Source organism: Pseudonaja textilis, chromosome 2, assembly GCF_049901715.1.
Source record: "Pseudonaja textilis isolate UNSWEBS1 chromosome 2, rPseTex1.2, whole genome shotgun sequence".
NCBI lineage: Eukaryota > Metazoa > Chordata > Lepidosauria > Squamata > Elapidae > Pseudonaja > Pseudonaja textilis.
In genome coordinates this window covers 170,558,668-170,569,816 of record NC_141991.1, presented here as the reverse complement: position 1 = coordinate 170,569,816, position 11,149 = coordinate 170,558,668, and positions in this window count along the sequence as shown.

The window sequence follows — 11,149 nt, the reverse complement described above, 5'->3', positions numbered from 1 at the left end:
ACTGATATTTGCAAACATTAAAAGAAGCCATTGTTAATAAAATCTCTGGAATGATTTGCTATATTTGCCGAACCAGAAGAGAGCATGTTGGTGGGGGAAAAAATAAACCAATGGTTATCTGTTTGAAATTAGCATCTCTGTAAAACCCAGTTGTGCAGACACACTGGGCCTTTATATTTTGGGCATCTGACAGTGCACCAAATGCAACAACTTTTTTTTTTGGCCATGTTCTTTTTTAATCTCATTCCCAGGTCAAAAATGAGTCAGATTTGAGTCATCCTTAGTTATGCTGGATATTAGAAAAATGTATGTTTCTCCGTTAAACTGGCATCATCCAATTATAGCAGCAGGGGATGTTGAATACGCTAGGATTGCTGTACAGAATTGTGGTATATTCTGTAGTGGGATGAATCTCAGAGATGTATACTGACCATTTCAAGCCCAGATAGGCAGACACCTTCTCAGATCCACAGTCGGTCTTATTTATAATTATGTTGCTGACATTTTGAAGAGCTGATCTCAGCAGTGTTACAATAATTATCCTTTGGATTTGCAGAAAAGCAATTCAGCAACCTTTTTAAGTACAAAGTACAACCTTTTTGTATTCTGATTATTGTACCTTAACTGCATGTAAATTATTTCCTCCCACCGATATGCTCCTATAATATTTAATGCAGCATGATAGTTGGGTGTTGCTCTTTTACACCCTCTATAGTAGTCATTCTCAAAGTATGGGCTATGGACTGCAGGTGATCTGCAGAGATCTGCCAGGGAGTCGGCCATAGCCATCCCATTTTCAGGGGCCAGAGCACATTCTTTATCTCACCCCTGCATTCCCATGGTGGCCAAGAGATGGTGAAAGCCTTATTATCTTAAGACCATGGGTGCAAACACAAGGCCCGCAAGCTGCATCCGGCCTGCAATGCTTGATCTGGCCTGCAGGGCCATCCTGGAAAATGTAATCTAGCCCACATGGCTTTGGTTCGGTCTACCCAATGCGAAGTGGAAACATCAGGTCAGTGTGGCTTCAGCCTGGTCTACCCAGTGCAAAGGTGGAAACAGCAGTTTGGAGACTGGCATCAAGCTGGCCATGCCCACCCAGTTGGTCACACCCACCTGGTCTCCCAAGGTCAATGCAGCCCTAATGTGGCCCTCAATGAAATTGAGTTTGACACTCCTGCCTTAAACCCTGCCACTCCATAACACCTGGCAAGTAGTTCAAAAGAAAATCTGAATGGCTGAACACTATCCATTAAACCATACAAGTGATAATGTGAGTAGTCAAAGTAAGAAAAGTGATAATAAGTCTCAAGTGCAGCTTTGGACTGAATCTGCATGTATTTGCGTTAAGTGAAACGCTCTTGCAAAAAGAAAAATGAATCTACAAATGAGATTTGATTAAGCTGGAGATCTTCCCTCCAGATCTTCCTTAGTAATTGAGAGGTCTGTACTGAAGAACATTAATGACCAAGTGATTCAAGTGATAAACAGTTGCTTTTGATTAATTTGGGAGTTCAATATTGAAGAGACCTTGGGTGTAAACCAAATGGACCTATAATCATCTGCCAAAAAGAAATGAGTTGTTAGTATGCTCTTTAAGATGAAAATACAAGAAGTGGGTTGTTTGCTAAATAGGGTGATTTTTGCATTTTCTAAATCAATGACAAACGTAATGGTTCACAACTGTAGAAAATTTGAGAAGTGTTGGCAGTAGACTGCTTGGTTGGCAGGTTTATACATGTTTTAACTCTGGGTGCTATCAATGCTACCAATTGCTACCAAGACTGCCATAATAGAATGGTGGGACCAAGTCTTCCTCCATTTCAAATTATCTTCTGAATGGAACATTGAATCTGGAAGTTTGCCTTTCTGACACGTATAAATAAAGGGCATAGATGTTTTAAAATAAAAGCATTGGTTGTGATTCGGCTCCCTTTGGAACTGCTCTGTTAAAAATAAAAAGAATAGGTTATAGCAGGAAGCGACACAGAAAAAGCCAAATTCTGCAGCCAGTACATTTCTGCTAACGGTGCCATGATTATCAGATTTCGTTCCCTCTGGGATGATGCAGAAGAGATGGCAGCAAAGTTGGAAGAATCAACCAATTTATTTATCCAATTCTGCACACGAATAAGCAAAGCAGCTCCATTTGGCACTGACTTAGAGACAACAGAGATAGGATCTATACACTCAGCATTGTTTTCTGCTGACCCATGAATCAATGAATTGCATTTGAATTTAGCAGTGTGGAAAGGCTCTTAGTATTTGTAAGTATGCCTATATTAAATTAGGTGGTGTGGCTTGATAGTCCATACAAAGAGCATACCAGAAATTCTAAGATGAGCCATGTAATTCTGGACACGACCACCCATTCAGGTTCTAGTGCCTGATTCTGTGATTTAGTTTGAGTAGTTTGGTTTTCATTTTTCAGGCATGTCTGGAAAGTAATCTTGATGGTGTTCTCAGCCTTTCTATGGGTGCGCTCCTCAGACTAATAAATTATCAGTATGCCATGGAAAACCTCAAGGAATAACTAGAACAGACCATCACAGCAAAGCACATAGTCATGATCAACATGTCCAGTCACTCACTACTGCAGAACACAATATTCTACAGAAAAGCTTTATAACACAGATTAGGCTAATCAACTAGAATCCTTTGCAGCCTTGGAAGGTGCGTTTAAAACCACAGGACTTCCCACAGAGATCCAAGAAAGAATAAGACAAATTATCATTCTACAGACCAGAAGAAGATGAGAACAAAACTAACTCAAAGCAGAGGGCAGAGCAGACCTCAAAAACCTAAAGAAGACTGAACCATAATAGGTAGGTAGGTAGATAGATAGATAGATAGATAGATAGATAGATAGATAGATAGATAGTGTGTATGGTATTCAGCTTTTTTCGGGTATTTTCCCATGTCATTATAGTTGTGCTTTTAAAGTTGTAGCAAAAGCACAACTATAATGATGTGGGAAAATACCCGAACAAAGCTGAATACCATACATATAAATACCCGTGAAAACAAAGAAACTTACATCCTAGTGAACACCAAACCAATACAGAAACTAGACAATTGAATCAAAAGAACTCTCAGGGACCTTAGCAAGAAAGGTCAAATCACTCAAGAGGAACAATCAAATGCCAACAAGGAGAAAAAGAAAATACCTTCTCATCAGCAATGAACACCCATATGAGTAGAGATTAACACCAAGATTAATACTAGACCAACAATCAAAGAGCAAATAATATTCTAATCAAGAAACCACCAACTCAGACAAACAAGCTAACAGTAAACAACAACTTAATCAAAGCACCACCAAATCCACTCCTACCAACACTGACAGGGCAAGCATTAGTATATAAAATAAGGGAAAACCCCACTCTCTTCTTACACTGATTATGTTGCCTAGTTTGGTAATGAGATGTCTGCAAGAAAACAACCAAGCTCAGAACACAAAGATATAATTTGTTATCTAGTTTTCCAAAAAGTTAACTACCAGATATATAACTCCTTCAAATGTACGAAACCTAGACGTCATCAGCTAAGCTGAAAACAACTAAGATAACAACTTTCCTACAGATGATCATAATTATCATCAGCTACCCTCCTAGTTTGTAAAATACATGGATGATCATTTGGTGTTGACCAAGAAAAAGGATGTTTTTCTATGGCAGACCATCTTTGTAGATGCAGTCTGAAATTGATACTATTTATTGCAATTTGCCATTTCTGCAAAGAAATTAGGGGCAAATTACACTCCATGTCAGAATTCATAGCTTAATTCTAAAATTAGGCAGAGGTGTCTGTGGAAAAATAGCTCTTCTGGTCAGAAAGACATTGTGTTATGACACAATGTGTGTCTCTTTGGCTCACAGATGCAACGTCACAATACCTGTAGGAAAGAGCCAGATTTTCCATTGTGATACTACAACACTGCCTTCGTCCATGTATTCCTCCTTGCATATGCCTCTGAAAGCAGATACTGTTTTGTGCATGAAATACAAACTTTCATGATTCCCCTTGGTGACGAAACTCCAATGAGTAGATCATGTCTGCAACATAAAATAACAGGATTCAAAGCATTTCCATTTCCCAGCTCAAATCCTCTCTGCATTAAAAGAAAAAAAGGAAACTAAAATTGTGCTGAGCGTTGCATCTTGAATAGCTTGAGATATAGTGACATGAAGTAAGGAAGAAGGACGAATTTATTAAACTGCTCAGGTAAGCTTCTGCAGATGTTGCAGGGAAGATAGACTAAATAAAAATTAAAAAGCCAACTTTTTCCAGCCTAAAGTGGGGGGTATGTGTGTGTGGACAAACCAGGGAGAGAGAAATAAGATCTAAATTTTATAAGGGGATTTACAGTGTTTAGACTTTGGGCAATTCCATACTGGAACCCAAAGAGTCTGACTCTTGTTCTGCTCCTATTGTAAATTAACTTCAGAGATTCTACTCTAGATTGTAATGAGTTGGCAAAGGGGCTGAGTTAATGCCAGTACAGGGGCCCATTGGTCATTTCCATGTTTCTTGCCTCCCTCATCTGTGCAAGAGAGAGAAGCCTCATTGGCTGGCCTGTGTGGCAGCAGGTCTACAAGTCTTGGCCTTTTTAAAGGGATTAATCCCTCCTCACTAACCCTAGTTCTTTTGCTTTCCCAGCTGTGGGTACACATCCCTCATTTATCCTTCATTATCTCTTTTTGACACTCCAGTATTGATAGGAGTGGGCTTCAAAAATTGTAGCAAAGGGTTCTCTGCCCGGCTGCTGGGTGGGTGTGGCCTAGGCTGTGGGCATGGCCTAGTCAGCCTCCTGCCCCACAGTTTGAGGGGGGGGGGCGTTTTTGCCCTCATTGGATTCTGGAGGTTTTCCTCGAGCCTTCGGGAGGCTCTGCAGGCTCTCTGGAAGTGGGGCCCATTTCAGGCCTTCCTGAACTTCCGGGAGGCCCATTTTTCACCCTCCCCGAGCCTCCGTGTGCATCCTAAACTTACCTGCATCCAAAATGGGCCACATGGGGACTATTAGGAGGGGCGGGGGAGGGTAGGTGGGACCAGCCAGGAGTGGGATTTGGCGGTTGTCTGAACTGCACAGAACCTTAGCTAGGGGCTCTACCCGAACCCCTGCAAACCCCCAACAGCCCACCCCTGACTTTCTCTCTTTTGCAATGATGTAATAAAGCAACAGGGAGCAGCATCTTCCATTTTTAAGTTTTCTGATAGGCCTGGGGAAATGTTGTAGCAAGGAGGCTGTTCTTGCTGACAGTTCAGTTTCCTAGAAACAAAGTAATAATGGGAACTTAAACTAGTTTTTTTTTTTAAAGGGCTGGATGGGAGGAAGGGATATTTTCCAGGATTGTGTATAGTGAGTTGGAAAGGAAGAGGAGCTTGCTTCATCTACCTGAGCAGAAGTCAAAAGAGTGTCAGCTGGGAGATGAAAGCATTGAATGGAGCGTGAGCTTCTAGGGTTAAGGATAGTTAACTGGCTTCATGGTTCATTGTTGGATCAACTGCAATATTATATTTAAAAAATGGCAAATGCCAACTAGCAGAGAGCAGATGGCTCTGGCAGCTGAGGACAAAATGGCAGCCCAGGGCAGTAACTGTCCATTAGGGAAGGTTGCCTGCCAATCTCTGCAGCCAGTTGGTGCTGCAGTTGCTACTAGAACAGAATAAAGATCCTGAGACCATCTTGAATAGTTTAAGATAGGCAGAATAAAGGTCATAAGACCATTCCGAACAGCTTAAGACAGATCAGATCAGAAAGAGCAGGCTTGAATCAAAGATGGAAAACCTTGATTCAAATGGATGCATTCGTGATGCATGGGAGTTACCTGTTCCTGCATTCAGAAGGGCAGCCTATACTGGTGATGGGCTAAGCAGAATGTGCAGATGTATCCTTTAATCATTTGGGGAATCAATCAGATATTTTGAGTAGATGCAAACTTACAACATTTGCCTGATAAAATGATGTTTCACTTTGTCCAAGGTAACGCATTCAGTCGTTTAGTTTCTGTTGACATTTTCACTGTGTGTTGGTGGAAGGCAGTCTGCTGGAATACAAATCACCTTGTAGTTTATTTTCAAGCTTTCACTCCCAATCTGATGATGATTTTGTGAAATACTCGTTCTCCACCCTTCACATTGGCTTGGTTCATATTGCAAATCCATTCATTTGGAGAGACTGCTTTCCCAATAGTCCCATAGCAAGCAAGGCTCTGAGGCAGGTGAATTCCTCAAAGAGTAGCTTTTTTGGAAATACCATATTGGCACAGATCTGGTGAAAACCGATTCTGAAGACTCCCATGGTTTTTCACCTAATTAAAAGTAAACGCTTTTCACTTCCCCAAAACAATCAGATCACATGGTCCAATCATGGTGCAGTCTGGCAGCTGGGTGACATCACTCCGCCTTTTTCCGACCAGGTGTGAGAATGTCCTTGGTTCCCAAGAGAAAATATTTTGTTTTGGCTACAGAATCCCAACTATCTCAGATCCTCTCTCCCTATCCCTCAGCTCCAGTGTGGCAGCACTGAAGTGGTCAAGACGGCTTTGATCAGGTCAGCTTCAGGGTGACACTCCACTTATTGGGAATTCAGTGATGATTTTCTGTGGGAGCTCCCCACTTCAGGAACAGTCTTCCCCCTTCTGGAATGGCCTTTTGGAATCTGGCAAAACTATTTCTTTTTTCCAAGAAGAAAGCTATGATAAATTATTGGGATTTTATGTTGTTGTTGATAATATTTTTGTCCCTGTGCCTGGAATAGGCCCATATGCCACTATGTCTGTGGTCATCTTCAGCAATAAAATCCTCCTTTAATGGGTTCCCTCCCATTCCCAGGAATACCCTCCAAGTCCTTGTAAAACAGCACAATCTCCTCGGATTGTCTAGACTTGGCTTCTCTATTACACACAATCCAAGTTATTTGTTCTTGTTGTATGATATCATTAATGACCTGAGATGATTGGAATGATATCATGAGATCTCAGTTTAATTAAAAAAAACACACAACACTCTCTACAGGGTCTTTCCAGACCTACAATCTAAGCTGTCTGCCCTTTCATCTATAATATTCAACTTGTGAAGATGAAATTGGCAAAAGAAAAGCTGAAAAGTGGGAGTTGGGGACCCCAGAGAGAACATAAATATCTCTGCTCACAGAAAACCCTGGACCTGTAATGGATTGGATGACCATAGAATGTTATGGTTAGTTTATGATTCAGTGTATCCGTGAGATGTTTAGCCAAAGCTTTCAAACAATTATCCAAACTAACCTCAAGGCCAGCAACCTGAAAGACTGGCTTTGAGAAAGTTGCTAACTATCTAACCATGTAAAGTTTGCAGAGGAGATGATTCTGTAACACACACACTCCATACATGTACAAACATGTAATTTTACACAGCCCTGTCTTTCTCAGGATCCTAGGATTGGGCCTGGTAGTCTGAATGATGTGAAATGTATCTCCTATCTACCTGTCTGTTTCATTACTTGCTTTGGGGCAGAAGTAAGAGTGAATAAGATTTCTTTAAATGAGGCATATTTTCATTCTTTGAAACTATAGTATAAATAAGTATATTATTTGACAATTTGCTGCAAAATTTCTGTCGGTGTTGAAAAGGAATGAAGATGAGGTGAGGCACTTCAAATACAGGAAGCACCTTCTGTTCTTTATTACTACTTGCAGTTGTCCTGGTGATAAATTGAGATAAATGTCTGTTTTGGAGTTTACCATTTAACTCTGGTTGGATGCCATTATGTCTAGGGCAAGTGTGAAGAAGAAGCTCACTGAGGATTAGGATTTGTTAAATAGCAAAGTTAACAAGAATAGACTATGGCCCTGGGCACAGTGCAATATCTGATTCTTTCTGACTCTTGGGAATGAACTAGCAAAAAATGGTTTTCAAATATTTATGCACTCTGTATACATATCTGGAAGAAAGATGCAGAAGAGAACACGAGATTCAGTTCAGTGGACTGGATTGTCAGGCTCAAAAGCCAAACATATCAAGTGAACTCATTTCTTATATCAAAATAAATCCCAATTCTTTTCAATGATGTTAATTATTGTGAAGATTCCTCATTGGATTAGTGCAATGCACTCTGTGCAACAATGCCTTTGAACCAAAAGTGCACATGACCCAGAAAGTTGCAGTTTAGCTGATGTTATAGTTGCCAATCAGAGCAGCTAATATATCTAATATCTAGTTTAAGTTAATTGCACTAATGATTAGTTTGTTGTTACTGGGTTCAGTTCAAATTACGTTTTTCTTACAAGTTGATAAACAAGAAAATAAGATAGGTTGTTCCTGTTTTGTGTTCTATTTTAATAGGCAAATCAGCAATTCCCTGCACATCATTTTGTGGGCTGGGCCTTGAGAGGAAGGAATGAAGGACAAATTTCAATTTAGGCGCATACATCTTTTTCTCCTCCTCCTCCTGCTGTCCATATTTTAATTCCTTGAGCTTTTCCAGTGAGTTGTCACAATGCATATCTGAATCTGTAGAAAAGTCAGATTCATATAGCTATTCTTGTTTAGGGTGTTGAAATTTGGGAAGGCTTTTGGAAAACCAATGAGCAAATGGCTTCGGTTTTAGTTCTGCTTCTGACTTTTAATTGGTTTGCATTACTAACAGTGAAATTTCTAATGCCATTTTTAAACACTGTATAGGTGGGTTTCCATATTGCACTAAGCCACAGTAAAGTTGGTTGACTTGTGCTTAGTATATCAGAAGTACAGCCATTTTGATTTATCCGCCTGGTCATAACTAAATAAAACCCAATTTAAGCTGCTTAAAGTTGCCACTTTGCCCTTAAATGTTGATAATGGAAGCAGATAAGAGTAATGGGACTTTGCTTTGTCCTGCTTTGCAAATAACAAATCACTTCAATTGTTGGAAAAGAATGAATGCAGAAAGACTCCCCCTCCCCCATAATCTTTCTAGTTTTTACAAAAGACAGACAGATGCACCTGTCCAGTCTATATATTGCTTTATCAACATTCCCTTGCCACGCACGCACACACAAACCCTTCCATACATTGCTTCTGTAGTAGAATTGCTGCAACCTCTTTGCTAAGCTTAGTTTGGAAGTCTTCTGTCAAAGATTCAATATAAACATACCCAGTTTGCTGAAATGTCTTCATAGACCCTAGGAAGATTGAGGGGAATGGAAAAAATTGAAGTTTTATCTATTTTTTAAGCCCCCTAATCAGGCTCAAATAATCCATACATGCCTTCAGAACTATTTTCCACCAGCTGAGGGAAAAAGACACCTGAAAGCTGATCAAGATTCTTATCTGTATTTCTCTTTGAAGTAAAACTTCATTGTACTAGAAAAGAGAGAGCGAGACAGATTCTTCCACCAAGCAGGAATTATTTACAATCAGAAATAGGAAAATTGAATTGTAGTTTTAAAATAAACCTCCATATCTTGTGTGGTTTTGGATCTTTTTTATTAGGATATGCACTTTGTAAAGTTTTTCTCAGTTTTGCTCTTGAGTTTTCCTTGTTAAGAAAAATTATAAACATAAAAAAAATAGTTTTATTCTTGTTGTGTAGTGTGCAAGGAACAGGCCAGCATAATACAACGACATTTATTGACTCTAAACTGGAACTGAGGAACAGTAGGCAAAGGCCTGTAATTTTATACTCTGGGTCGACAGGGCCTTAACCAATCATAATACTTGAAAACCCCACCCAAACATGAATGTTCTAAGTTTCCCTCCAAAACAGTTGGAGTCAACAGTTGGGGGTCATCTAAAGATTAGTCTCACTTTAGCAGGGCTTCACACAACTTTATATGCTCAATACAAAACAATTCTCATGAGCCTCTTCTAGATTTTGAAACCCTTTTCCGGGTTGTTCCTTTACTTTTCCAAGAAAATGTGGTCACCCTAGTGAAGGATCAGATGATGGAATGTATGTACAGAGGAGGCCCTGGGGATCAGAGGAAGGGTCATATGTGGAGATAGGACCCTGGTATGGATGGAATGGACACGAGAGCGAGGAATATGAATTCTGATAAAACATTTTCTCTTGTCTTCATTTCTTTGCCTTAAGCAGCCTTGCTCCTTCCTGTCTTCTCTCTCTCTACAGAAGGAGGGGGGTCATGGGGGTGGGGGATGCTGCCTCAAAGATTTAAAACTGCTTTTACTTTTCTCTGTGGAAGGAGCGGGGTCGCGCGGAGTGGGGGAGCTACCTTAAGCAGCTCTGCAATAGGAAAGGGATTGGAACCACACATTCTTAGCCAGGCAGGAGTTAACACCTTAAACCACTAGCCAGGATATTAGGAACAAGAATAGCTTGCTTATAAAGAAAAAACCCCAAAACCACACAACTGGCACATGAAATAGGACACTTTGCAAGATACCCGTGACCTGGGGTGAAACACAGGTGATGCGACATTTAGCTATGTAGGGGGCTGAGATCCAAATAACCAGTCAATATTATCTTTTATGCATGCATTATTAAGGGGAAGGGCAAAGGGCTAAATGTGACCATCCCTTGACTATACAAATTGCTGTAAGATTGCAATTGGGGCCCTTGGTTAGCTTTTGAGCCAGGGTCCTTATATCTCGGTACCAGAATGAAAGTATAATTTTGTACCACACCTTGTGTCCGGTGACTTATCGGCTTTGACACCAAGCAAGAGCCCAGTTTTGGGGACAACACTAGCCATAGAACAATGCAAGTAATCCTCAAATTATGTCTGTAATGGAGCCTGCCTGTCATAGTCAAAGTTTGTGACAGGCCTAAAGAAGGTCAGTCAGTTATTTTATTATTATTTTTTATTATTTTGACTTCTTTTATATTATGCTTTTATGTATGTATATATATATTTATTTCTTTTATATTGTTTTATATATATATAACATAGAATAAGACACCAAGTCACTAACATCCTATGCACAAGCAAACCACCCAAAAGCAACTTGCACAAAGAGGAACTAAAAGCCCTGCAAGCCCTAAGGAATGACAGCAGCATAATCATACTTCCAGCAGATAAAGGTAATGCCACAGTAGTAATGGATAGAAAAGACTATGAAACAAAATTGACAGACCTACTCCAAGATTCCACATACAAACCCATAAACATTGACCCAACCACATATCTGGAAAAAATAACCAAGAAGAACATTATAACCAGCCACATGA